A 26808-nucleotide genomic window follows, 5' to 3' on the forward strand; every position below is an offset into this window, starting at 1 on the left:
CTGTTTCTGAAAACGCCGCCATGTAAATGCAGCTGTGACCAACACAGTCCAAGACGAAACTGTTTCATTTACATTCATCTTGTGCTCGGGAATGGAGAATTCCTCCTCCAATGTAAGACAGCGGGGGGAACTGTGCGAAACGAATTTCTCGCCATCTCTGGAGAGCGAACGATATAGGGATTCAGAACACACCCTTCAGACAATGGAAGAGGAGGGGGTCTTATTTTCTTCTCTCTCCCCCCTGTCTCTCTGCACACCTCCCTGACCCTGCTTCCCCTCAACCTGCCCAGCAGAGAGAGAGAATACGTGGAGCTCCAACGGAGGGGGGGTGGAGGGTGGAGGGTTTGGGAGAGTGAGACAGACAGAGAGAAAGTCAGATAAAAGTAGTTAAAAGAAGAAGAAATCTTAAGGGGTGGAGGTGGGGGGGGCGAAGAAATAACAGAAGAGTGGCCTACCAAATACCCAGCGACAGAATGAGAGAGGAAGACGGATGCAGAGAGACAGGGGGGGAGAAGATGAGAATATATATGCGGTGGCCAGTGTTGTGAGACAAGGCAGGTTGCTGTCACTTTAAAAATGACTGTAATAAAAGTGACCGTCGGAAGATGGATCTGGTGATTTTGGCTTGCTAATCAGTCATCTGTGAAGAGGACCACAGCCCAGATTCAGCAGCCGCCTGACACCTCTTGATTGATGCCTGCGCCCGATAAAAAAGGCCCATTAACTGTCCCTTCTATTAAACTGGGTGAAATGGCGAGAAAATGCTCCTCTCTTGCACTCTTCTTTTTCTAATCTCACTTTTATTCAAACCATATATCTTTTTATATCTCTACCCTTTCTTCTCCTCACACGTCTCTTACTGTACCCCGGCCTCGTGGAGCTGCTATCACGATATTGGGATGTTAATGCGTGAGGCCTGCTTTTGTTTGCATGTGTTTATGGGGCTCCGGATGTCACACACTGTATTTGAGAACAACTCTTAACACTCAAATCAACAGATCAATAGGTGGCAGAAACACAGCAGTCACTTCTTCAGCTGGCACCTGCTGCACTAATCCTAGTTAGGCATGTAAATAGGCCTGTATCATTAGTGATGTCACAAATCATGTGACTCCAAGCTTTCTTTTAGCCCCATGACATGCGTCAGAAAAAAATAATGACCCCGCAGCTGAATCTCATATCTCCCCATCTCTCCTTTCCTTCTTAGACACACACACACACACACACACAAACACACACACACACACACACACAAAGATTGCCTGCAATAATAATAACCCCACAGACGACAGCTTCAGCCCCCTCCCTCTCACCCCCACCTCTACCCCCCCTCCCACATACAATCAAACAAAGCCTCTCTCTTACCTTGCGCATGACCAATCCTTCCATCTCTCCCTCTTTTTTTCCTCCTCCTCCTCCTCCTCCTCCACCACCATCCTATCTATGCAAGCTCTTCCTTTTCTGTAAAACCTCAACCACACCTAACAGCAACACCTTGCACTCTCCCCGACCATCCCACAGCCTACAGCGCGGCACTCACACCCCCAATAAATACAGCCCTGGTCTGCCGTTTTCCCATCTATCCCTTTTTCTCTAGCCCCAGTCTCCCTCTCTCTCTCTCTCACCCCCTTTCTCTCTCTCTCTCTCTCTCTCTCTCTCTCTCTCTCTCTCTCTCTCTGTCTTTCCCCTCTCCACTCGCTCCTGGCTGGTGCTGGTGAAATATCAGGGCAAACGGATTCCAGCTTTTTTCTCTGGCTCAGAGGGGTTGTTCTGTGCGATTTGGCCCTGGGGTGCATTTCAGCGCTTCTGATGTGAGAGAGGGGGCGAGAGAGAGAGAGAGAGAGACTAAGACACAGGGAGAGAGGGCAATGGAGAGAAAGAGAAAGGAAGCAAGTGAAGAGAGAGAGAGAGAGAGAGAGAGAGAGGGAAAGCAGACACTGCTGAGGTTTATCCTTTCTTTTGGAGGAGGGCAGTCATTGGTTTTAAAAACGACAGACTTCTGACCGGCATTGAACCAGCAACCGAAGGTGTGCATGCTCTTCATAGCTTACAGAGGCCTTGAGGTGATCTCCATACATAATCAGGACAATCCACCTCCATGACAGGTGCGCCGCCATCTTGGAATCTCTCTCAGGCAGTGGACTTGAGCTGAGAGCCTGTGCAATACAGGAAAGATGAACGACAGCAGCGGGGAAGCTTTATTGCTTAAAACAAATCGACGAATGGTCGACAAGAAAGAAAAAGAATCATTTTTGCACTTTCATTTCTTTCATCATTATTCATCATTTTTTGCTACTTTGATTTTAAATAATTTCTCCTCAAAGAAAGCTCTAAGATACCAACAGATTCTCATGTAACCCACCTGGGTGATAAAAGTAAAATTCAGAAATTAAGAAATCATTATTTCCTTTCCGGAGAGCAAAAAATAAATTCTCACCAGAAAAGAAATGGTGAGAATTTTTTAAGTTTCATTTGGATATTTCATATTCACTATTTCTCCCTTTAACAATGAAATTCTGAGTGATTTTTAGACGATTAAACACTTTTTTTGGAGAGCACAATTCAGCTGTAGAATTCAGTATCCACATCTGATTGTGTCTCCCTTTGTGAGTCCATGCAGGTGTGCAGTGTAGACTACCTCATGCATGCATGCATGTGTTTCTCTGCATGTGTTTATATGTGCATGTTTATTTCCTAATCTCACATCTCACTGTAGGACGCTCTAAAAGGATTTGTCATTCTCAGCTCAGTTGGGCTGATTGTGAATTAAATGTATTTTTAGGCACCTTTTTTTTTCCCTAGTCCCTTTGTGAACCCAGTTAGAATTGAGGTCAGGACACACAAACAGACAGACGGACACACATATACACACACACACATAAATGCACACACCATCTCAGGGAAAGACACATAGCTTTCAGAACAAATCACTGTTGAACTAGCCTGTGTGGAATGATTCTGACATTTTGTTTGGGAGAAATAGCATTTAATTGAAGGGAGGGGCGATACGGATGGCAGTTATGCAACCAAGGGAAAATGTCTACATTTCAACCCAAATTGAAAACATAACAGAGTTTGTGTTTGTGTGTGTCTTTGTGTGTATGTGTGAGTGTGTGTGTGTGTATACTGAGGGGATGTTTGCACCATTTCACTGTTCTCCTCTGTTTGCTTGTGTGTTAAGTTGTGAATTACTTGAAGTTATGGAGTTAACTGCAGAGTCAAAATATTGACTTTGAATAATAATGCAAAGCTATCTATCTATCTATCTATCTATCTATCTATCTATCTATCTATCTATCTATCTATCTATCTATCTATCTATCTATATACACATTTTGCCTTCAGTTTAGATGTTTAATAAAGAAGTGCAATGCTCCAAAATTAAAATATTCTTACTTTTTTTATTAATTTAAATAATTATTTAAATTGTATTTCTTTAAAATATCTAACAAGCTAAAAAGAATAAGAAATAAGTCAATTAAGTTTGTATTATGCATGAGCAGAAACAACATTTCCACTTATAAAGTGAGTAAAGCTTCACTGAACTGATTGGCTTCTGCTGTTTCCCATAAAAAAATGATTGTCATTTTTACGTCGTGGGGACTGAACCCTTTGTCTTTTGCCCCCAAACACAGAAAGGTCAGAGGTCAGACACAACCCCACAGCATTTGTCTGAAGCAGAGAAGGACTCAACGCTTTGCTCAATGACACTTTGGTACGGTAGATGCTTGCACAAGCGGCTGCTTGAACTCAGGTCTTCCGGTCTAATGATGGTCACTAGGAAAGGAGGCTGAAGAGCCCTCATAAGGACTCTTCTAATGCAGTGAGGAAGCCAACAAGCATCTTTCAGGGTCACTGCACACCTCAAAATCTGACGCCTCTCTCTCTCCCCCTCTCTCCATTTCTTTCTTTATTCTCTCTTTCGCTTCAAGCGTTGCCAATTTGTCTGAGCTGCATCCGCTAATCCGTGCGCATTTACGCATTGGTCATTGCGCCTCCGGTTGACTTGGTTGGCTTGATGGATGATGGCGTCCAGGCAGGAGACTGACTGACTGACTGTATACGCTCACAGCTGACGACAGTGAGGGCCGGTTAATCTGTGCTTTGTTGGGCTATAACATAAATAAGAAGAGGAGACAAAACATCCACTTCAGCCTTCATTTAATGCAAACTTATTCAAGTTATTAATTAAACAATAAGTTATTTATTTCAAGCTTTTCCTTTAGAATTAAATGATTTTTCATGATGATGTCACAGACTGAATTTAAGGGGAACATTTATTTAAAATAGAAATCAGAATAAGATTAAATGTTTCTGGAAAATCTGACTGTGATCAGAAAAAATCTGATCTGTCAGAGAATAATTTAGCAGCAGCCACAAATATCGGCCTGCCAGTGGAGGAGATTTGGACAACAGTAATATCGCTTTAAAGTCTCGGGTAAAATTACTTTTGGAGTAAAACCTCCAGCCCCGGCTCTGATGTCCTCCTGACGTTTCAAGATGTCAATCTGTTGCCACTGAGCTGACTTCTCAGTACTGACCGGGATATTTCAGTGTTGGGATGGCCCACTGACTGTCAGAGGGAAGGAAAGGAAGGGGGTAGGGGGTATGGATGGGTGGATGGGTGGATGGATGATGGGCTGGGAAGGTGGAGGGGTGACCATCCCCTAGAGAGCGGAGGGAGGGGGGGCTCCTGGTGAGGACCTCTCAGACCACTAAATTGACATGTTCAAGCCCCTGGGTTGTCATGAAGAAAGCACTTTAATAAGGCGTATGACAACACATACTACAGCACTGTTACTTTCAAGAGGCCATTAAAAAGCAGGCCTTGTGTTAGATATCAAATGAAATTTATATTGCATTAATCTGACTCATATATTGTTGTTAAAAAATACATTTCACCTAATGTGTGATACCTTCATTTAACTAATTATATTATACTTATTTTTATTATTGTTGTTTTTTTAATTTATAAAACATTTTTGATATTAAATTATGAAATTCAATTCTGTCGACATATTTCATTGTTTTTATTTTAAAATGTACTCTTAATAAATTAAATATGAACATTTTTAGTTAAATTACAATTTAAAAGTCGTTTTAACACCAGATAACACGGAGCACACAGGTGCTTTTGTTCCCATGCTCTGCAGCTTTACTGCTCTATAAGTGTGTGTGGATCTGAGTGATAATCAATAGAATTCGGCGTTGAACGGGCTAGAGGCGGATGGATGTGTGTGTTGTGTGTTGGGGGCATCACGCAGAGACCGTGTTAAAGGGTTTGGGTGGGATGGATAGGGGGGGGGTCTTTTTTTTATTCTTCTGTCCATATATGGAGGACACTCAGTGGACGCGTGTCTATTAAAGAGGGATCAACAATGAAAAAGATCGGAGGAGCAAAGGGCCAAGTGGGAGGAGGGCAGCAGGGCGAGGTGGAGTGAATGGAAACAGCAGTGGTGGTGGTGGTGTTAGTGGTGGTGTATGAGGGAGATGCACATGGGGAGCGCGTGTGTGTTTTCTGAGTGTGTGTGTGTGTGTGTGTGTGTGTGTGTGTGGATTTCCTTCAAAATGCGGGCGACGACGCCTGCCAAGTCACCCTTCTTCTCATCCTCCTCCTCCTCTTCCTCCTCTCTTGTGTCTCCTCTTCTTCTCCTCCTCCTCTTTCCTGCTCACCACAACACTTGTTCTTCCTCGGAAGCAGTATCCCGGCAGCCCCTCTGCTCTTGCCCCGCCTGCATCATGGGTAAAGACTTTACAGTCAGGGGCCATCGATTGCTCTTATCAAATAAACAGAGTGGCACCAGCGGCTGCACGGACCCCACCACCACCTCCCCTGCACCTCCACCCCTGTCTCCTAATCTCAAGCCCCCGCCCTTCCCCTCCTCTAATTCCACCCACCTCTTCCCTTGCTCGAGAGCCCTAGCAGCTGTGGTCCCATGTAAATTTTACATGATTGGCACCTCCTTATTTTACCCCCCTCCACCCCCCTCCTTCATATCATATTGCACATTAATGCAGAGTTTATGCAATAGCTATCATGTCCAGGCCTTTCCCTGGGAATTTGCATAGCTGATTATAGTGCCTGAAGTGCTTGATTGTTGCATGGGTGAGTTTATTTGATGCTGAAATGTGATATTTGCTGTTGAGACAGGGGGGGAGGAGGTGGGGGGTTGGGAGTGTGCAGAAACGGTTCCCCTTGACCCTTGAAATGCAACGTAATCCCGCGTGGCCCTGTTTGATTAGGGGGCATTTTTTCTGTCTAATTGTTGTCATCAGGACTCGCACTATCATTGTGCATCTGGAAGCACTTTGACATCTAAGTCAGTGGTCCTCCAAAAGTTGGCTCCAGGGAACCTCAAAGGTCCGCGAAGGCCATGCAGCGTGCATTTGGGGGGACCCTCCTCCCTTCCTCCCCCTCGCGGGATGCAGCTTTTCTTTTTTATTATTTCTCTTTGATTTCATTTACCTGAAACTATTCCAACCAGAGAACACGTGCAGGAACAAAGGTTTTAGTTGTATCACCATCACGCCACACTTAGACCAGGTCTACAATGCAACTCTAAATCAATAACAACAAAAAAACGCACACTGGGAGTCCCAGGGACCAAATCCAATTAAATGTGGACCCTTGGCATAAGGTGTGTCCATTTGGGGGTCCTTGACATGAAAATGTTGGAGAAGCCCCTGATCTAAGTGACTGAGGCAAAGGGCTGCATTGACAGTCTTTGTTTCTTTTTTCTCTTCACCCCCCCTCCCTCCCTCTCTCCTTCTCTCTGTCTGTCTCTCTCTCTCTTTAAAAGGGAGCGGAAGAGTGGGCTGATACCGGTCTCATGTTGCGTATGGATTTTCGTTTATATAATCGATTGAAATGTCCCAATACATTGATTTTGGGTTCAGTGTTTTACAAACAAGCGTTTATGGGTCTCGATTTTATGTTAGGGATGATTCCAGTGTGACACCGGCGCGCAAAGAAGTCGGGAGTTGTTGATTTTTAAATAAATGATGTAAATAAAAACAAATAATTATCATTTCCTTCACTGAATAAAAAAAAACATATAAAAGTGATTGGGGTGGAGGGAGGCAAAGTAGAAAAGAAAAAGGGTGAAAAAGACACAATATTGTTCTGCCTCCCTCCTTAATCAAATAAAGTGGTGTAAAAAAAAACAATACACGCACACACACACACATACACACACACGCACAAAAGCATTTCCTTCCCTCTGAATTTCTCCTTGAATTATATGCCATCACTAGTGTGTGTGATTGCGGAATATTAAATTAAAGTGGGATAAGTCCGCACCGAGGCGGGCTGCGTCCAATCCGCAACTCATTTCCCCTGTTGTAGCACCGCATCACTGCGCTCCTCTCTTTTCAATGACAATGTGCCAAATCTGGGCATTTTGAAAACACTTTCCATATGCTATTATCGGATCGCTACTGAGCAAGAGAAAGACAGAAAGGAAGAAAAACGGAATGTTTTATACCAAAGGTACCGAGATTCTACATTTTTATTTCTCTTCTCTTTCAATGGCTGATTGTACTTTATGCTTTTTGGGGGATTTAAAGGAGGTAAGAGGAGGTGATTTTGAAGTTTTTATAACGATTGCATATTTATGGATCGCTGTTGGATGGCTTTAGACTTAAGTGTGAAAACGTCGAGAGACTTTATGAAGAGCTTTAAGGACAAAAACTTGTTTCTGTTTCACTGATTTTACTCGTTTTTCCTCTTTTATTTTGACAAAGAGGACATTGTTTTTGATCCCTTCTCTGTGGAGTACCTATGTTGTCTGTTGGCAAAGTTGAAGCAACATTTTACTTGGAGGTTTATTGAGCTGAAATCACAGAAATAATTCTGCTTTTTTATTTATTTACAATTAGTTGATTTTGCAGCCCGGCAACTTGATTTAATGCACGTGACTTTACATTTTGAGGATTTCTGTGCGTCAGACTTTTATTTTGTCATGTTCAAAACACAGTTTAAATTATTGCACTTATTTTGAATACATGATTTTTCAGTGCATTTTATTTACGCTTTAATATTCTGGACTGTTTGGTCATTTTTGTACTGTTGTCATGCCTTGAAAGAGTCACACTTGACTTGTTATTGTCTGTTTTGTGGGCCTTTGTGCATCATGTTTGTGCGCGTGTTTGCTGGACGAGACTTGGCCAGTGGGTCACTGTGGCAGGTTGTGGGTCAGAGCTGTGGACTTTGGCGGTGTTCTTCTTTTTTTCTGCTTTGTGTATGAGTGTGTGTATGTGTGTGTCCTGAGGAGGCACAGGGGTCAGCTATGCAACCCCATGAGGGCGCCGACGCATAGGACAAACAAGGTGGAAGTCTGTGCGCACATCCACAAAACACTGACCAGGTGACTGCTAGCAGACATCAGGATTTGATGCAGAATAATGATTTTAAAATATGAAAACAAATAACATCAAACATGTGTTTTAGTTTGACCTCAGAGAAAATATTGATTAACCAGCAGTGTGGCTTCTTTCTGCGTGTCAAGCCTTTATGGAAATAACCGGACGATTCAAAGTTATTGATCTACTGAAGTGGCATAAGATCACTATGAGTGCTCAATGCTTTCTGTCACGTCACATGCAGCTAAAAAGAAACCAAATACACTACCTTAAATGTTTCCTAATTACATTAGAATTAAAAGAGTTAAATTTCGGACACTCTGGTCCATGTTCGTGGAGATGTCACAGAGATTTCTTGTTAATTTATGTCCTTTTGAACGCAAAAATACTGCTAGACTCGCGCACACAGACAAACTGAAGGCAGGCACACACACACTCACAGACACCACCAGAGCGCAGTTTACAGATAAAAATCTATAATTAATTGAGGATGCTGCTGATATGGAAATGGGGCGAAATATTAGTTAACGCGGTCTATTGTGGAGCGGTCCTCCGGAGAAAGAGCATCGTCTGCAGGGAGAGAGGGAGGGTGGAGACCGGGGGGATTTACAAAACGCAGGAGGTTAAGATAAGCGGTAGTCAATATCAGCTCTTTAAATCCGCTTTGTACTTTCTCTCTTTTTCATTTAAAACAAATAAAATTTAAAGCGCAAATCAGCTGAAAATGACAGCGGCGCGCAGAAGAAGTGGATAAAGTAGATCCTCTCACAGAGATGGAGATGCTCGAATAAAAAAAAGACAAAACACGGTGGTTTACGTTTATAAAAGTCCTCCGTTTAGGTATACAAAGTCGCAGATGAGAAATAGTTCCACTCCATGCAGCTTTGGAAACCTCGACGCACGGCCCCGTCGGACTTTTTTGCGCGTCCGCTGCAGCAGCGGGTAGACTCGATTCCCCAAGCCGTCTGTAAGCGACGCCTCCGAAGGCTTGACAGGCTAGAAAACCCCCCTGGAGGACAGGCAGGCAGCTGCAGCAGCAGTAGCGGCAGCAGCAGGAGCCTTGGATCCGGGTGAAAAGTGACGCCTCTGTTCCTCACCTCGACCCACCCACCCCCCCTTTTTGTTGGAGACCTCTCTAAACCCAGAATAAACAGCCTCGGGTCGGGTCGGGCTCGGATCTCTTGGCTTCTGAAGGATCCAGTTGGTACGGGGTGCAGTCCAGTCAATGTGGCTGCAAAGTAGACCTAGTAGTTCACTTGCCAGCAGCAGCCTTATCATCACATCCCAAGCCCCGGCTCATGCAGTTCAATTCACCCCCAGCTTCGATTTTTTCCATGAAGGCGAACAAGATCTCTTGATTTTCTCCCCGATTGAGACTGTGTAAAGTCTTCCTCTTGCCCAAAAGCCACTATTAAAGCAACCGGGGGGGAAACACACAGTAAACGGTTTGCATTGAAAGGCTATAGGGCCAACAGAGCGATGCACTTTGTAAGGACACTAAATGTAAAGGCAAGTGAATAGAGCTTTGAATAGAGAGGGGATTTTTAGCCTGACCGTGTATTGGATTTTGCAGTTTGGCTCTATTGAACCCACGCGGGGCCTTAGTGGTCCCGAAAGGGCAGTGATGACTTTCCAACATGTGCTGGATTACTGGGATGCATCGTGGCTTTGACTTTTAAGCCTGAGTGTTTATATGTTTCATATTTGCAACAGATCACATACAGACTCCTCTCTGTAAGAAAAAAGCGACGACATTATTAGAAAATACGATAAAAAAACACAAAACCGTGCATCCATGTGTGGCGTAAATTACGCACATGTGTATAGATGGCTTGTGTGCCTTTTTATATAAATGATGTTACACATTGTGCAGGCCCGTTTTCATGCACTGCACGAGACGGTTCTGTCATTTTATTGTTCTCTCTCAGGTGTTTTTCTTTTTTTTGTATACAAATTAATGATACAAATGTTATTCACCAAGTTCTACTCTAACATTCATTTTCATAAATTGTTCCAAACCTCAAAGAAACTCGCACAAGTGTCTGTATGCTCTAACATTTCTCGGAATAGGCAGACTTTTCTCTTTGCGCATCCTCACCTGTGGTGTTATAATCAACCAAATCAAGCTGATGCAAAACAAAAAAGAGCATCATGTTCTGAAATAAATAACCTTATTTGCGTTTCATGAAAAATAAAGGAAGTGTGCGTTTGAGAATTTTGCGCGTCACGACAGAAAACTTATAAAAATAAAGAGTAAAGATAACTTCTATGTATTAATTCTTTCAAGTACTCAGAAGTGAGTGCAGCATGTTTGCTTATGCGGGAAGCGCTTGTCCATTGTTCTACATGTGATTTGGCCCTCGGAGAGAAACCGTACAAAAGGATTTTTCTGCGCGCATAGACCTCTGCGGCCGCCAGGGCTCCGTGTGCGCGTCATTTGCAATGTGAAGACTGTTGATCAACTCACTAATTACACTTCTCTCCTCTCTCTCCCTCCCTCTCCGTCTCTCTTTTGCACCCTCCCTCCCTCTCTCTCCCTCTCTCTCTCTCATTCGCCCTCTCTCTCTCTCTGTCTCTCTACCCATTCCCAGAGTGCATATCGGGAAATAGACACACAAAGACATGCGCACTCAACTTAATCAGCCATTTTTTTAAACAGGGCTAAAACGATAATAATTAGCAGAATAAAGACATATCGGATTTTCATTTCCTTTCCTCCGTTTCCCGACCCCCGTCCACAAGAGAAACTGCGAGGCAGCCCGTCGACACGTCGTTTCACCGCCACCGGAACCAAAATAAGGGATAGCTCTCTAAGCGCTTGACATTTGTGGTTTTACCCCTTTTCCCAATATAAAGTTGGAGGATTATTGTAATTTTCCCTGTTTTTCCACGTTTTGATTGTCCACTAACGCAAGCCGCTGGATGTGACTGTTTTAAAAGCCAGAGCAAAGAGAGAAGCGGAGGTGACGGCTTTGGAGGGGGAAGAAAGTAAGTTTTTTTTTCCTTTCCACCTCTCCCTTTAACTTTTATTGAGTAGTTTGGGGTGTGTGTTAAATTTAGGGGTCGGGTATCGATTATCTATCTCGCTGGTGGATCTTTGACATCGGGGCTGTTTGGATAACAGGTGCTGGGTTGTTTTAAGTCCAGAATAAAGGCGGATATCGGGATGTTAGAGCAACTCCGGCGCTTTGGCTCCAATGAACCGAGCGGCTGACAGGGTCGGAGGCGTTCTTACGCATGTGTCCGTGCTGCTACAGAGGGATATCACGTCCAGACCTGCCGTTTGCAAACTTATACGATTCTTACTGAGAAAACATGCTGGAGAGGGAGACTGAGTAGTTCTTCACGGTAGATCTAACGAGACGAGACGAGCGTTTCTCTCCTTTTGTGGCTTTGCATTGCGGATGTGGTGTTGCCTTTCCAGGAGTCCGATCCCTCGGACATGTCCGCTCTGAGCATGTTTCCAGGCGAGGGGTCCGGCTCGCTGGTTTCACCCACTTCCTGACTCCTTAATTCACTCCTCCAACATAAGATATTTCATTTTTAGACACATTTGGAAGCACACTGCGTTTTAAGCCGGGTTTTTACCGGGTTTCATGCACCTTCCACGGCCGAAGTGACACGATCAGACTCCTGGCACGATCCCCTCTGTCCTATTCAGAAGTGAATATCTTTGTAATAGTCCAACAATAACCTTTATTCATCCCTCACTACATCAGTAAAGTGCATGTCTCCGATCGTAGTCCACGCATCTTTACCTGCTGCGCTTTAAAAAGTAGTCCCACTTTACCGAGGCGTGGGTGGCTGCGTCGCCCAGGAGGGAGAGCGATCGTTGGGCTGCTGAGAGCACGGCGAGTCCCTTTGCAGGCAGCCGACTCCTGGGTCCCCCTGTTTTGTCTCTAGCACCGGCATTTTCAAAACAAAGATATATCCACAACTCATACTGTGTTGTTTTTATTAGTCTTGAACTCATTTTCAATTCCAGCTTAAAGTCCCTTTTTTTCAGTCCCAATCCGCGTCGGTGGGTTTATAATTTCCTTGCATAAATTGTCCCTCTCTTAATTCCCACCGATTCATCTTAAAACATCTTCTTCGAGTTGTCGATAAAAGATGTTGTGTATTAATTCAGAGCAGACAGAACGCAGAGGATGGGCTTCTCAGGTATTTTTGCGCCCTCGTGGCTGTTTTTTTCAGCCAGGTAGATAGACTTGGCTCGGATTGGGACGCGACAGTGACAGGGGGACATCGATCGCACGGGAGGAGGAAAAAAAACAAAAACATCAGGGCCAAGGGGGCCAGTCAGTCTCCAACCCGGGTATGTAGCGGTGTACTAAGAGTAGAGAGACGGTGTTTAGGACAGGCGACCTCTTTTTACAAGACTGTCTCTATTTATTCACGGCTTTTCTGCTTTTTACGTATGGATTTCAGAGGCTTTATACCCTCCTTAAATTTAGACTCTCACATCAGTGTGTTACACTTTTAAATGTCTCCAGATTATTGTACGAGGACAGCATTTTAAACACAGAGTACAGCTTTTTCAACAAAATACGGATTTTCATTTATCACCTCAAACAGCGAATATGGAGCGTCTCATCTGCTTTAATAATCAGAATAAATCAATTTGATCATTATTATCATTTTTTAATTTCAGCTTTATTATTGTGTATGAATTTAAAGACCTACATTTGAAATGAAACACTAACATTAAATACAAACATGCCAGTTTTCTGTCAGGTAAACTGTGTGTGATATCAGATTAATTTCAGAGATTAATAAATGATGAACCCTGAATTGATTTTTATACAATCACTCGATTTAATTGCATCTGCATAAAATCCTACGTGTCATTACATAAATAGGCCTGATGAGAAAAACCCCAAAAGTGAAATTATGAGAGGAGATGATCCTGTCTAATTGCAGTGAATTTCATCAGTTAATGATGCTATTGTCTCACTCCATAATAACACACTCTGTTTTTATTTTTCTTGTCTTGCAAATGAGAGAATATTTCCATAGTTTTGTGTTTGCAGAAGCCCAGGCCCTCTTGTTTTTTTGTTTTTCTGTGCGGGCTTGTCTTAGCACTATCAAAGACTGCGAGTGTGTTTATATATGTGTGTGTGTGTGTATCTCTGCATGTTAGTTAAGCAGCTTGTAACATTCATTCCAGCCGCAGCAGTCAGGGAGAGGGATAATAAAAAAACATATAGTGTGAGAGATGGGCAGACAGCCCTGAGAGGACAATAGCTGTTGGCTTGAAAATGCTTCTTGATTATTAAAAGCTAATGCATTTTCAGCATTGCAGCCTTCATTAAGGGTGCGGATGGAGGAGGAGGAGGGGGGCAAAGGGATGAGAGGGTACTAGGAGGAGGAGGAGGAGAGAGAGAGAGAGAGAGAGAGAGAGGGAAGGAGACAGGGGGCTGAGTCTGTCCTATAACTCCTAGGCCCAAGACACATGCAGCTAGAAGATTGGCTCGGGCCTCTCCTAGGGGTCGACAATGTGTCATTTCCACCCGGCTAGATTGCCCTCTGCCTATCTGATATTAATGTGCAAATCAATATTTCAGGGATTAAATTTCCCTTCTTCATTTTTTATGGTTTCTACCTCAATAAGTCTCCCGTCTAATAGAGGAGGCTGGATGATTTAGAAGCCTTTGCTGCAGAATGAGAGAGAGAGAGAGAAAGAAATAGAGAGGAGCTTTGCAACAAGGCTATCGCTGCATTTTAATGTTCTTCTTCTGCGTGGATCCCCCATAGGCCTTTAGTAAGGAGGGCTGTATCGCTGCTTTACACTGTAAAGACAGTCAATTTGGCTAAAAAAGGCTGAAAGAGAAAATATGAGTCCGGTTGAATACTTAAGACGCTGTGGTAATCCGAGTAGCAGGTATTAGCAGAGGGGAGCTCCCCCCCTTTTCAGAGACACACACACACTCAGAGCTACATCCAAACCTGCATTACCAGCCGTCATGCTTGGGTGAACAGTATAGCTTACTACACGCCGCACTGCTACAACAATATATTTTTTTTCTTCCTCTCTTTCGCCTTCTTTCTTTTTTGCATGGAAGCCCATCGACATGCATGGGGGGGAGATTTACTCTCCTGCGTAATAACATCTGGCGTACGTGTGTGATAGAAATGAATCACTCTGACACAATGACCTGTGTATGATTATTGGCGAAGGGAGGAGCGTATTACCATAGTCATAATGCTGCATCTCATTGAGAGGCGACTAAATGAGCTTGGACCCTTTGACTCCCCATAGACATTCATTAGGGGGACACCGTGCACACAGCGGAGGCGTCCGTCTGCCAAATAGGTGTGTGTCTGCATGTGTGTTTATTTAATCCTCCTTCCTGTACCATCTGGTGCGTGTGTACGTGCGTGTCCAGCAGCAGCAGCAGCAGCAGCAGAAGCAGCAGCAGCAGCAGCAGCACAGTCTGACCCCCCCCTCCTCTTCCTCATTCAGCTTTTGCAGCAGAGCAGAGGAGACTGTTTTAACATCCCCTCGATAGGGAGAGTGTCAGCGAGTGAAAACACGGAAAAAAAGAAGAGGGGAGAAAGAGACAGAGGAAGAGGCACAAAAGAGCTCTAATTGTAGCACGACCGCTTGGCTTCCTCCCTGATTCACGGCCATTACGATGTGAAAAGCACAACCGCCTGTCCTCCATTATCAAAACGGCAGGCCTACACACACTTTCACGTCCATACACACATACTCACTGGGGGGAATCATGTAGATTTTTTGTCTCTTATCTATGGCTCAAATAGCTACTCTCATTCTGGTCAGCCACTCTGAGGACATTGAACGTATCCAGCGCTCTTCTCACACACATCATGAGTGGTTGGATTGTCAGAGTGAAATTAAATTCTTCTCTTTTAGGTTTCCAAGCAGCCAGAAACAAATAAACACAACCTTTTTCTGCTCTACGCGTATTTCACAGAGATGGGCCAAGTTGTCTGTTTCAGGATCTCTCTTTAGCACTTTTTCAGAGTGTTTTATGCAACATGTATTATGCAACTGTTCAAAAGATGCAGCATTTGATGCAAAGAGTGCTCTCACAGTATTTCAGATCAAGGTGTGTTTTTCTTTGGGCTCTGTAGTGTGTGTGTTAGAGGTGATGGGCTGCAGCAGTAGTGTCAGGGTCCTCTGGCTCGGTGAGGCCTGTAGGGGGAGAAGCTAAGAAGTCCGCAGCAGCTCAGCATTATGTCCCAGAGAGAGAGAGAGGAGTGGAGGGGGGGGGGCTTCCTTTGTCAGCCCTGGGGCACCACCGCTAACACACACTTTCTCTCTATCACACACACTGAGCGAGAGGCGGAGGAGGGTTAAAGACTTGGAACGAGATCAAGCCCCTCCATCGCTCCCGGGGAGGGTGCTTGTGAATATGCGAGTTTTAGTGTAATTAGCACTTAATTATATTAACATATGCAAATTGTCAGGCGGAGAGCTTGTACCGCCGGTGGGTATCGGCTGAGATACAAGTGACTCTATTGTACCACCACGGCAGAAAAGAGAATAATGGGTGTGTGTAAGGCAACCAGCCAGCAGCCAGGCAGGCAGGCAGGCAGGCAGGCAGGCAGGCAGGCAGGCAGGCAGCCCCCTGTGCTAGCACATAACCAGCTAGCTCATTTATGTCTCTGCCTGGCCGCTTTGCCAAATTTCATTAGTCGCCATGACGACCTGGCTAATTGTGCTGACTAATGTCCCCTGATCTGTCGTCAGTCAGGACGGGTGTACATCCCTCCACCCCTCACACACCCAAAAAACATGAGAGGGGTAGAGAGAGAGGCCCGACTGTCCAGATTAAACCAGCGCACAATGACTCCTATTTACACACGTTCCGCTTGTACGAGCATTTGCATATTCAAAAACACTCTGCCATGTTTCCTTGTCTGCTCAGTGTGTGTGTTTGCATGTGCACTCGTGCATTGGCAAGGCTGTGCGCATGTGGTGGCAATGTGTCTGAGGGGACGACAGCAGTTCAGTTGTGTGCGTCACATGTGTAACACACTGCTGTCTGTACAGAGAGGCCGGGACTGTGCGGCTGGTATATGGCCGCGTGTAGCGACACAGCTGAATTTGTTTTTGATTATTGTACAAGACTGAGATTCTGGCAGAGAAAGGCTCGGGCCTAAGTGACACGCACAAGGAGTTCTGCCTTTGAAACTTGCAGCCCTTCTTTTCACTCCATCCAAATATCTAATTACAACACATCTTTATAGCTACCCCCAACCGAGCAGCAGGACTTTTCTTTTTCAGGGGGAGGGTGGACAAACATTTAATTTTCTGTGCTTCCCTGCTAGCCAAAGGTGGATAGAGATTGGGCCTGGTTGGTGCTACTAGTACTTGCATGCTAATCCTGTTTTTTGACAGGAACGTAAACTGATATAATTGCTTTTCAGAGGCAGGAACGGCGGTTTATACAAGTGTGAAAGCACGGGAAAGGGGATTAGCATTATTTTGCATAATGCTGGGCAGGCGCTGAATGGGGCATTGAACGCTTGACTGGGTGACAGAGATGAAAGAGAGATGAAATGCTCTACCCCTCTTCTCTGTCTCCCTCCCTCTCTCTATCCCCTACAGTCCCCTCTGTCTGCGGCCGCTGTTAGCCAGTAGGGGAGTGTGTTTGCTGGAGAGGACCCCGGAAACACCGGGCTGGTGTTTTTTGGCTGTTTGTTCGGATGCCAGCAGATGGAAGCTGTCATGTGAGGCGATATGTATGATAATAGAGTGACTGTGGAGACTTCTTAAGCCTCCATGTATACACTAAACTGCATCCCTAAAGCACTGGAGTGTGCAATTATGTAGTGGATGGATGTGGCTCAGGTAGCATTTACATGGAAGGAAGGGAGCGGCTTTCATGGATCAAATCAAACTACACTCTTCTTACATTTTTCTTTATTGAGATGTTTGCCGAGGATTTGGTTGGATATCGTCTGAGTAGAGGGAACCGTGGTATTTTAAAGGCAGGTGTGTTTTATGTGTGTGTGTGTGTGAGACAGAGAGAGAGAGATGTGGTTGTACCAGCAGGAAGGGTGCACCCGGATGGTGACGCAGCTTAAAATTGCCACCGTGACTTCCATCTGACCCGGCTCGACTTTCTGAGTAATTTATGATCAACCGTCATCATTGCTATTGCATCTGGCGTATGGAAATGATCCAGGGGGGTCGAGGGAGGGGCGTGAGGTTGGGGTAGTGGAGAACATGAACGCCACAAAGGCCGGTGTGGCCTGTTTTTGTTGTCTCTCATTGGACAGGATCCTCTTTCTTTGACCTTTTGCACGCCTTCCCTCGCCTTTCATATGCTAATGCCAACCGGACCCGAGGAGGAAACGTGCTGGAGCTGAGTGGAGGAGGACAAAGACTCCCCTCTCTCTCTCTTTTTTTTCCACGCTATATCTCCTCTTTTTCTTGCCTCTTCCCCTCTCAACAACTTGACAGACTTTGGCATGAAAGGAAGTGAGTGCTTAGCGGATGGGAAAGGTGGGGACAGTGTTCTCGCTGTGACCTGCACGAGGATCAAGTGCGCTGTAGCGATCCCTCGGTTGTATGTGTGCGTGGAGTGTTATTTTTGAGTGGCCCTTGTAGTGTGTGTGTGTTGCAGATCGGTAATCGTTTGAGCTGTGCTACCGGTAGTGATGGTTTGAGAAGTGATTTGTTGCTTTTCCAGTGAAGCTAGTCGAGTTGTCATATTTCTCCCGGACTCTTTTTCAGCTCTGCCAACTCTATCTCCTTACAGCCAGTGAAGTGCTGTCTCTGGCGGGGTAAAAGGATACTAATATAGTTACTACAACCCTCCCTTAACATAATACTCCTGTCCAGCATGACGTGGTTTCAGGGCTCTTCTGGCTCTGTTATGGGAAGGGGGCATGTTATCTGTAGGAAATGTAATTTTTGTCCTCATTGAAATCGTTCATTATTGAGCGCGGTTATCTAAATGTTTTTGTTGCTGTTGGTCCTGCGCCAGTCAGGATTGCGTTACCCTCTCTCTCTCTCTCTCTCTTTCTTTTCCCCTCTCTCGCTCTATGTCCGTCTCTCACTCCCTCATCTCGCCAGGCCCTTCATCAATCTCTTCAGGGAAAAATAGAAAAGAGGGGGATTTTTCTCTCCGTCCTGTTCTCAGGCTCTCATGCCTATTTAGCATCAGCCATCTCGTACAGGATATTAGCCGTGGAAAAACACGGCTCTGGGTATTTCATTTAGAATAATATGTTTATTCTTTTGGTTTCAAAGTGAGGGTGGGGGGATTTTCGTACGGGGTGGGGAAAGAACAATCAGGGCCGTGTGTTGGAGGACTGTCTCTGTTTGATCTGAGGTCCTGTGGGCCCTGAGGGTGGCTGAGATTCGGGTTTAGGTGAAAAAAAATAGGCTGTTGAAAAAATGAGGCCTCACTTTTTCGCTCATATTGTCTCCCTGATTCCCCTGTTAGTGTCTCTGTGTCATGTTCTCTGGCGCTCTCTGTCTCGTCTTTCATTTGCATCTCTGGATGCTCTGGGTTTTTGTCAGGTAGAAAGGGGAGAACAGGGATTGGGCAATGTGAGAGCTAAAAGAAACTCTAAACTTTCACAGCACTTCTTTGCATATGCAACCTCATTTTAATTCTTTGCGTTGCTGCTATTACCTTTGAGACTGTGACATTGTGTGTCCTCTATACTCCACGAGGGACTTTCCCACCCCTTCAGGTCCATTTGAGAGCCTCAAAGTCCTCCTCTTGTGTATTTAACACAACATTCAGCTGCCTTTTGTTTTCAAGGCTTGTACCTCTCTTACTTCCCAACAGAACTACGCACAGTACAAAAGGTTATATGCCACATTTCATTGATTGCTCTCAGAAGTATTTTCAGAGCGGCAAAAATTGGCAAGCAGAAAAACTATGCACAACTACCTCACCAAAAGAGAAGTTAAAAAGACAAGCTTGGAGCTAAAAGTTGATGAATGACTAAGTTTCTCCAGGTTTGAGAAAAGATGCACCACAATAGCACAAGACGTCTCATGACAAATGATGCATTCGCTTCCTTGTTGGCCAGAGACAAAGGCAGGGATTGAAGAAGGCAGAGAGCCCAGTCACAGGACATATGCACATTAATAGACCTGCAGGAAAATGGAGGAAAGAGGGAGAGTGCTGTGGTAACATGAATCTTTATGGCAAAGAAAACAAAAACAGGACATCTGTGTTAAATCAAACATACATGCTCCTCCAGTCTTGTATCATATTTGTGTCCATATGTATGTTATATGTGTGTCTGCACATGCCGGTGTATGCATGTTAATCTCACATGCAACATGATTGGCATGTAGTATTCCTGAAGGCAATAGCATGTGGATATCAAGGCCATTGGCAGGGCTCGTCAGGGAATAAGTGGCTAATTAATTATGCATGACTTGTGGGCTTAAACAAACAGTGTAATGAGAGATGAGACGAATTTACCAAAGAATTAAGCCCTAGTTGCACAGAGACCTTCTCAATTATTCTATTATTCTTGTTGTTGTTATTATTATTATGAACACTAACAATACTTTGACCTAGTTACTGTCATTAAAACATATATATGATCTCAACTGTCTCAAATTTGAAACCTGGCCTCCTCACTGAAGATACGTGACCGTAAAGTGATGGATTAAAAGTCTTTAAAAACAGAATATTTCCTTTCCTAATGGAGGCCTCAGTCTGATCTATACAGACAAGCTAGCAAGCATGTGTCTCCAAAACTCCCCTGAGGAGACTCCAGCCAACACAATCCCTCTATTTTTCTCTGGCCTGGCACCAGCCCTGGAATTATCTTTAATTATTTGCTTTTAAGAAGAGAGAAAAAAATACTCCTCTTTTTCCGTGACAGTAGAGAAGAAGAGCAGAACAGGCGCAGGAATGTTCTTGTATATGAAATTGTAGGTATTAGCAAGGCCGGTTTTGTCAGCGGTTTCACTGATGTATCAGCTCCCTGCCCGTAGACTAAATAAAGAGGGGAGATTTTTGCCGTGTTTCATCTCTGCTAAGACGAGCACATATAGGAGGGCTTTGGAGGAATTGTTAAAAAAGCAAAGTATGGCTGAAGAATGGAGCTCTTCTTTTGACCTAATACCTAAACAAGTGTCAGGACGTGGTGATGGATGGCCCCATGTTCCTTTAGGCTTCCTCTTTATATCTTTAAGGTTATATTGCAAAAGTAAAAGCTGACATTGTATTTAAAAAGCAGATTACATGCTCCCTTTTGTACTCAAATACATGCTACATGTATTTGCATGTGGCTTCCTTTGCTGTAAGCATAATCCCTGAGTGCATGTGTGTGTGTGAGAGAGAGATATTGCTGACTCTGGTTTTCAGCTGCCTTGTCATTGACCTCCATGGTCCCCTGGTTGCCACATTAAGAGCAGTGCAACACACATGCATTCACACGCAGAGAGAAAAAAGACAGAAAGAGACCTTCATTCCACGTTGATAATTTAACAGTGAGCTCACAGTGAGAGGTACTTTATCTTGCATGTTAGATTTCAACACGTTATTGTGTCACTTGTATCTAATAGCAGTTATTTCCTGCAGCGAACACTAAGGTAATGGGTCCATTTCATCTCGGTTCCCTCTCAGCGGGCCGGCCCCAGGATTTGCGTGACATGGTGTTTATTTGATAAAGGAATATTGTGGTGCTAATCTAAAACCACGCTAATTACATCTGACAGTTGTTTGTTTGTAGTGAAATCCAATTAAAACGTACACTTTTCAACTCCATCGCTCATCCCCAACCCCCCCCCCCTTCAATTCTCTTTCTTTCTTCCCTCCCTCCCACGGTAACCAGAAAAGAGCCGATGATGGCACAAATAACAACTGTGCCTTCCTTGTGGTTTTTGTGAGAACAGGGCAAACTCGCAACAGCTGTCAGAAAAAGGGGGTTTGTTTAAAAAGCAAATGGCTTTGGTCTAAAGTTCATTTGGAGACCTCTCTAATTAAATAGAGAGCCAAAAGCTTAAGTTAATTAGTAATTCCCTGGGTCCAGAAATTAGACCTGTCACGAGTATTGCAGCTCTTGGAAAGCCAAAAGGTATGTGTGCACTTGTGTTTTGTGTGTTCTTTGCACATGTCCCAGTGCACAACTGTCCCGAGATGAGTGTTCATCTGTTTTTTTCCTTATGCAAGGCCCACACATTCTTCCTGCTGAGACATTAATGGTCTTTTTGTGGCGTGTCGGAGAAGTACTCAGGAGATGTTTAAGTGAGGGGCACATAGCTTGTGGCGTCAGTCAGGATACCTGCCCTATGATTATGTTTATGAAGATAATAACAGGGCCGGGGTCCCGTCGAGTACCATCTTTAGAAAACAGCAGGAGGGTTTGAACTTTAAACTTTATTGTTACCCCTGAAAAACAACTGCATTGGTTACGTTTGGCCGGTCCGTCCAAGAAATGTCTTTTCAATTAGCAAGGTGTTTCTGCATACTTACAGTTAGCTGTAAAAGCAGATGTCCCCCTCTCTTCTTCTCTTGAATGTGACTGTGTAATTGGACTGATAAGAACAGGTTAAGCACTCATAAATCAGCTGACTTTAACACAATGGGCAGACAAGATGTCCCTACCTGTTCAGATCATTATAGAGTTACAACTAGCATTTGGCACAGCCAGAAACCACAGGCTTTGCAAACATGCATGGCTAATACAGTATTGTCCTGTTAGTAGCTGCAGGCTACTGCTAGCATGCTTTTTGTTTTATTAACACTTAGAGAGGGTAAACATTTGTAGTATTTTCTACTTTCATAAGAGGAAATTAACTTTATGACACAAGTAGTGACTTTGTAATGCCCCAAAATAGACTTGGAAATATCAGCAGGTTGCTGGCCTTACAAAACTGATTCCAGTGCTGGAAAAGTACTTCATGTCTCTAATCTCAGGCTACTATTTTTAAAGGTATATCATGCTGTTTTTAAAGGCTTGAATACACAACCAGTTGATTCACAGGCATCCTGTTATCTAGCTTAAAATTAGCGTAGCATTGGAGCCTCATGCTAGCTGATACAGTGTAACCAGGCGTTCATATTTGCCAGGTGGATGTGAAATGCCTGCGTCAGAGACTGCTCTCTGTGTCTGTCTGTCTGTGAGTGTGTGCTATCCTTGACTGACGTGGACAGTGTTTGCTTAACCTCTTCTGCGCTGCGCTACCACGGCCTTGTCAATTTAAGCGTGTGTGTGTGTGTGTGTGTGTGTGTGTGTGTGTGTGTGTGTGTGTGTGTGTGTGTGTGTGTGTGTGTGTGAGAGAGAGTCCAGCAATGGCAGCTTTCATTTTTCATGTTCCCAGCAGTATTTTTGCTAAACAAACCTGCTGAGAGGGCGAGTGAGAGAAAAGAGAGGGAGTCTGAATCAACACAAATGAGTGGTGTTTGTTGTTTTTTTCCTGGGGTGGTGTATAATTGTGTGTGTGTGTGTGTGTGTGTGTTTGTGTGTGTGTGTGTGTGTCGGAAAAGAACACACATTTTTTTTAAACCAGATTTATTTTAGCCTTTGTATTTAGCAGGATTATTAATTTCTCCTGACAAATAATCCCACCATGCCAACCTCTTCAACTTGTAGTGTTATTTCCAAGCAGAGGTGTGTGTGTGTGTGTGTGTGTCTGTGTGTGTGTGTGTGTGTGTTTGCTAGTGTGCATGGTCTCATTGCTTTTGCCTCATTCCAAAGGATAAGGCTGCGATTTATGTAACTTCTAAGCCCTTTCATATTGTGTATGTTGTACCTTACAAGAGCATGATGAGCAGGCTAGATTAATATTTATTTAGCACAGGGAAATCAAGGATTAAGCAGTCATCATTTTAGCACTAATCCATGTCTCTGGTGAGATGCAGAGACAAAGAGAGGCAGATTACTAAACACATAACACCAAAAAAACGCAATTAGTAGGGGACTTGCTTTCCTCGCCCGTGTGGACAGAAGATGTGCAAACACACACACAAACACACACACACAAACAAACACACACACAAAGGTTTTTCTTTATTTCACCTATTGTCTCCTCTGTCTGCCTCTCCCTGACTTTTAACTTCTCACCCTCCCTCTCCGTTCAAAAGAACCCCTCATTGAAATTAGTGGTGGTTTGTCTGATTCACTCATCTGACGTAAATGTGTCTCATGATCTTTTCCACTGTCCGAGCTCACATGCACACTCACTCACACACTCACACACTCGCCGACTGACACACATGCAAAGAGCAATGAATACTTCTTTCTTAGCTGCAACCACGTGGGAGAGGGACAGTTTGCTTACACTGTGTGAGTCTTTCGGTGTGTGTATGTGTGTGTGTGTGTGTGTGTGTGTGTGTGTGTGTGTGTGTGTGTGTGTGTGTGTGTGTGTGTTGTGAGTTACTTGGGAGTCTGTAAATAAAATTACATTCTTCACTAATTGAGTTAAACTGCTTTGCTGGAGATGTGGCAAAAAAGATGAAAGCACCCTGTGTGTGTTTTGTGTTTGTATGCTGTGTGTGTGAATTTGCGTGTGTACGGTGCTAATCTGGTTAGCTGTTAGCAGTCTCAGGTGGTAACCAATAGAAATGTGTTAGTGTGTGTGTGTGTGTGTGTGTAGCAGTGTTTGCGAGTTTGGTCCTCAAGCTTCAGCGTATGCAAAGTGCCAAACTTAGCCTTGCAAAACACAGATCAAGAGTTGGGGATAAAGTTGTGTGTGTGTGTGTATGTGTGTGTGTGTGTGTGTGTGTGTGTGTGTGTGTGTGTGTGTGTGTGTGTGTGTGTGTGTGTGTGTGTGTGTGAGTGCATTAGTGTGTGTGTTGTCTGTAGGGGGGCACCCCTCACATCGAGAGCAACAACACGGAACAGCAAAGGGGCCAAAAAGAGCATTGGAGAGTCTTGGCAGTGTACTGAGGGGTGATTTGGGAGGGCACTTTGGGAGGGGAGAGGGTCCAAACCAGATGTGAGGAAAATAAAAGAGGAGAGATAAATAAAAAGAATGAACAGACAAGTCGTGCTGCGAGAGAGAAAGACAGGGAGAAGCACAGAGAGAGAGAGAATGCCATCCTCACTTCCCCTTTGCCCTCCTTCCTCTCTCTCACCCGGCCACTGAATGTTAATGGCTTTTCTGCCTCACCCCCACCTCCCTAACATACACACACACACACACACACACACACACACACACACACACACACACACACACACACACACAAATACACGCACACACACACACTCTCCAATCCCTCCCCATGGACACTGGCGCATTGTTTGTGGCAGTCCTTCTATTCTTTCAAACTTAATTACCTTCTTGCCTTTTGTGGCGTCGGGGGCTGGAAGTTTTGCTCCGTGGCAGTGGAGGTCGTCACACATTCTTTGGCGGTGGATTCCCTTAATCTGGAGGGGGTGAAGAGGTGGAGGGGGTAAAGAGAAAGCGAGGGGAAGAGTCTGGAAGAGAAGAGTTCCTACCAGCATGAGCTTCTAAAGGTGGTTAGAGTACCCCCCTGTGCACGTGTACGCACGCATGCACGCTCATAATAGTCGGGGCATAGGCTGCCCTTTGTTTGTGCGGTTCATTTCCAATCAACCCTAATTAAGTAGAGAGTGTTTCCAGATTGCCGGCGAAAGAAAAATCCCCATTTTTTTCTCTCCCTTCAGTCTTGGCTGTTTGGAGTTTGTGGAAGAAAAAAAATGGAGGCATTAGCTATGTAGATTGCCTTCGCCTTTGATGCAAGAAAAATCTTTAGCAAAGGGCAGTAAGTGGTGACTGTGACCCGGCGGTGTCTGACTGTTTATTTTCATGTTTCAGTTTGAGTTTAGTTTGAAATATCGCCTCTTCAAAGGCGCAAGACTTGTGCATATATTTAGACTGGACCAAAGTCCATTTGTAGAAATGTTAAATCCTACCAAAGCTGCCTTGAACCCATTACATTCTGTCTCTATAAAACTGTACAAGCAGCTGATAAACACTGACTTGACTTGCACAAAGGACAAACATGCAACTGGGCTCTGAACTTAATAAGATATCTGCATGTCTTTGCCTCCGAGCAACGACGGGATCACATGATGAATGTTTTCACCTCATCCTGACTGAAGTTTGGATAGGGGCTGGTGTAATCTGATCCTGAATCAGATTAGAAGACCTGCCCGTTGGTTGAGTGATATGATTCTTTTGTTGCTGTTGGAGGGTTAAAAAACATGGCCGCTGGGTTCACTAGTCGTTCTCACCTGGTTGCCAAGTTTGTTTTTGCACTCTCTACTATAGTTGTTTCCTATGACGGTCTCATGACACATGTTGCAGGTTTTTCTGCAATGTTACTCAGATAATTTTCTCTCTAACAATGAATATCAGGTAGAGGCCTGTGGGCAGTCGGGTGTATGTTACCTGAGCAACCAATGAGACTAATTTACCTGTCATCAACCTGAGGGATAGAAGCTGCATACCTGCTTCAGGACAAGGAAAGAAATCCCACTTCCGTCCTCTAGATTTCTCCTCATTATCCTGTTCCCCCCCTCCTCTGCTAAATATTTTTCAGTCTTGTGTTTCCTTCGTCTGTCTGAGATCATCGCTCATGTAGGAATCATTTTGAATTTGATTTGCTAAAAGGCATTTTTGCGGAGCAGGTAATTTGTCGAACAAGATTCCTGTGCTAAACAGAGCTGTGTTTGCTCTAGGTGTCTGGGCCGCGCCTTGCAATAATGATAAGGTGTCTTTTGGTAATGAAGGCCTTTGCTCAGAGGTAAGAGGACAGGCGGACTGAGCAGGGTGTAAAGGGGGGGTTATGAGGGAGATCTGCTGCATCTAGCATCTAATATTACACCTCCAGGCAACAAACAAGGCCTGCATGAAAATCCCTTTGTGAGGTTAAGAAGCAGAGAAGACAAAAAACACTTGGTCACGCAAAAGCCCTCCCCCCCTCTCTCATCCTTTTGCAATTTTCTCCCTCTGTCCTTTCTTTTAAGACTTTAAATAGAGAGCATTAGGCCCTCTTCTGTGATTGCGTGCATGTGTGCATATGTGTTTGCGCATGCATGTGTCGGCACTCTTTGAAGGCTGTCGAAGCTCCTCTCGCATTGTGAGGAAGGAGATAATTCCCCACCTCCTCTTTCCTCATCCACTTCGTTTTTCATCCCTCCGTTTCTGCATGGCAACAAATAAACAGGTCTAATTAGACCCGAGTAGGCCTATTCATGGCGCTGACAGTGGGAGATGGATGCAGGGGCTTTCACAGTGCCCTTCGCCTTTGTCTTTTGCTAACGCTGGGTGACATTTTGATAGAAGATTTGGTGTTAGAGCGAGGGGACACATGCCGGGAGAGGGATGACCTTCGAGAAGACCTCAAGGAATGGACACAAAGTCTCACGCTGTCTTCTGACTTTGTTGTTTGACTTTGCCAGCTTAGACGGGTCACCTCAAAAATCCATTCTGGATTAAATTTCTCCAGTTATTAGCTGTGCTCACAAAGGTATGTGCCAAAACAGAGAAAAAGTGTTTTAGAGCTCCACATTTCAAATCTC

The 26808-nt window shown here is 44.4% G+C and overlaps 1 protein-coding gene across 1 annotated transcript in view; it reads left to right on the forward strand.

Moving 5' to 3' along the window:
- The first annotated feature begins 10944 nt into the window (after nucleotides 1-10944).
- Nucleotides 10945-26808, forward strand: part of zfhx4 (zinc finger homeobox 4) — a 79607-nt gene continuing 63743 nt past the window's right edge. Inside the window, exon 1 of the mRNA XM_034707061.1 lies at nucleotides 10945-11349. The gene's annotated coding sequence lies outside the window, so the exon portion shown is untranslated. The remainder of the gene's footprint in view (nucleotides 11350-26808) is intronic.

Source organism: Notolabrus celidotus, chromosome 17 (genome assembly GCF_009762535.1).
Source record: "Notolabrus celidotus isolate fNotCel1 chromosome 17, fNotCel1.pri, whole genome shotgun sequence".
NCBI classification, from domain to species: Eukaryota; Metazoa; Chordata; class Actinopteri; order Labriformes; family Labridae; genus Notolabrus; species Notolabrus celidotus.